A 2,351-nucleotide genomic window follows, 5' to 3' on the forward strand; every position below is an offset into this window, starting at 1 on the left:
TCTCTCTCTCTCTGTGTCTGTGTCTCTCTCTGTGTCTGTGTCTCTGTTCACCCCCCACCTGCCCTCTCCTCACTTGTTCCTGTCCCTCTCCGCTCAGTTGATTTAAAGTGTTGTCATTGTGCGTGGGGTTGATCTGATAAACCTTAAGACAGATAAACAGTGGCTTTAACAGGAATGGTGCTGGGCACAGGAAATATAGGTGAGATAACCTTCTTAGTTGGCGGAAACTTCACTGCCCATACCGTCTCTGACCGATATCAGCTCCCCATTCGCAACGTCTCAATTTAAAATGGTTTTTCCTTATTTTGTCGCCTGTACAGACTTCCCTATCACTGCAACCTCGTCCAGCCCCTACACCACCTCCTATCTCTGTAACGCCCTCCCTATCTCTATTTCTTTCTTTGTCTGTCTCTCTGTCTCTGTCTCCCTGCTTTCTCATTGAGTTTTTGGTCTCCTGTTTCTGGCATCAGGGACGTAACTCAGTAAAAGCTGGTCCAGCCCTGGTCCTGTGAAGTGATTTGAAAGCCACTACATGAATCAGATGATGTGGGGAAAATTGTAGGGACAGGGCTTCTGTGGTCTCCGAGCAGAGAACGTTATAGGGAGCGTTGGATTGATTCAAACAAAACCAGGGAGGGGTTTTGAAAGAGTCAGTGAGGGGGAATGGAGTGGCAGGAGGATTGGGAGCCAGAGCAGGGTACGGTTTGAAGGTAATGAAGGCCGGTGGGAGAGATGGGGTTGGGGTGGAATGTTTTGATGCAGTGTGATCCCAAACGTGCTGCTGGTGAGACGGCAGTGCAAGCAGGCATCTTCAAAAAAAGGGAATCGCTCGAGAAGGGATTAGATGGCAAAGGCGGTGGGATTACCCAAATGATGTCATCTAAAGCGCTGTCACCGACTAGACGGGCCAAATGGAGGGAGTGCAACATCGATGGTGGGGGTGGTGTTCTGGCAATGGGGTCGTACTGGATGAACTGTCTCTTCCCCCTGTCAGCTTTCCCAAATTAAAGGTCTCCACTTGTGCAAACGGGGATCAAAAGGAGCCAGAATTGCAAGTTTCACATCGGAACCAGCCTCAAGCCCGCCCAGCGCTCTCTTTATATTTTAAGAACTGATACTTTGGGTTTAGAACCAACAGAAATGTGTATGACTTCCTTTTTTTTTTGTCCCCCTCTTGTGCTGGGAGCTGGTCATTTGCAACATACAGAATCTAGGCCTGAAAACCGGGCCGAAGAGCCACAGTGGAGTGGTGTGTGGGGAGAAGTTTGTCTAATAAACGCTCCTCGCACTTTCCTGTCGGGTTTTGTGTTCAATTTCAACAGAGTCCGTACCCTCCTGCCTGGTGACCAGGCCAGAGGCCGGGCTGGGACCGTCTGAGGGCATGTAATGTTGACGTTTTAAGTCTCACCTGCCCACACGAGCGCATTTGAAATCAAACCCCATGCTAAAGATTCTAGAATAAGTATGTGCTCTCCAATTCACCTGCTTTTTTAGGCCCAGCTTCACAGAAACAACGAGCTAGATCGCGACATCTGTTTATCTTCTGATTGATCTACTCAAAATATGTTAGCACGCTACAAACAGGAACGGGCCATTCAGCTTGCAATGTTGTGCTGACCATGACGCCAGATTAAAATAATCCCTTCTGCCTGGCCTTGGTCCATAGCCCTGCGTCCCTTGTGTATTCATGTGCTTCTAACAACCCCTTAAACACCCCTATTGTATCTGCCCCCACCACCCCCTGGCAGCGTGTTCCAGACTCCTACCACTCTCTCTGTAAAATAACTTTTTCCCTCCCGTCTCCTTTGAACTTCCCCCTCTCACCTTAAATACATGCCCCCCTAGTAGTAGTCACTTCAACTCTCGGGGGGGAGAAAAGGGTTCTGACTGTCAACCCTATGTATGCATCTCATACTTTTATAAACTTCTTTCGAGTCTCCCCTCAATGGCCACCTAGATTCTCCTTATAGCTCATGCCCTCTAATCCAGGCGGCATCCTGGTAAACCCCTTCTGCACCCTCTCCAAAGCTTCCACATCCTTCCTGTAATGTGGTGACCAGAATTGAACACAATACTCTAAGTGCGGCCTAACCAAAGTCTTATAAAGCTGCAACATGACATCCTGACTCTTATACTCGGTTCCCCGGCCAATAAAAACAAACATGCCATACGCTTTCTTTACCACCTTATCTACTTGCGTAGCCATTTTTGGGGAGCTATGGACTTGAACCCCAAGTTCCCTCTGTACATCAATGCTGTTCAGGATCCTGCCATTAACTGTATATTTTTCCTTAATATTTGATTTCCCAAAGTGCAGCACCTCACACTTACCCAGATTAAACCCCATCTGC

General features: G+C 48.1%; 1 protein-coding gene across 1 annotated transcript in view; it reads left to right on the top strand.

Moving 5' to 3' along the window:
* Positions 1–2,351, top strand: part of fcer1g (Fc epsilon receptor IgFc epsilon receptor Ig) — a 26,855-nt gene that overhangs the window by 247 nt on the left and 24,257 nt on the right. The gene's annotated exons all lie outside the window — the stretch shown is intronic.

This window comes from Rhincodon typus, chromosome 48 (assembly GCF_021869965.1).
Source record: "Rhincodon typus isolate 14 chromosome 48, sRhiTyp1.1, whole genome shotgun sequence".
Taxonomy (NCBI): Eukaryota; Metazoa; Chordata; class Chondrichthyes; order Orectolobiformes; family Rhincodontidae; genus Rhincodon; species Rhincodon typus.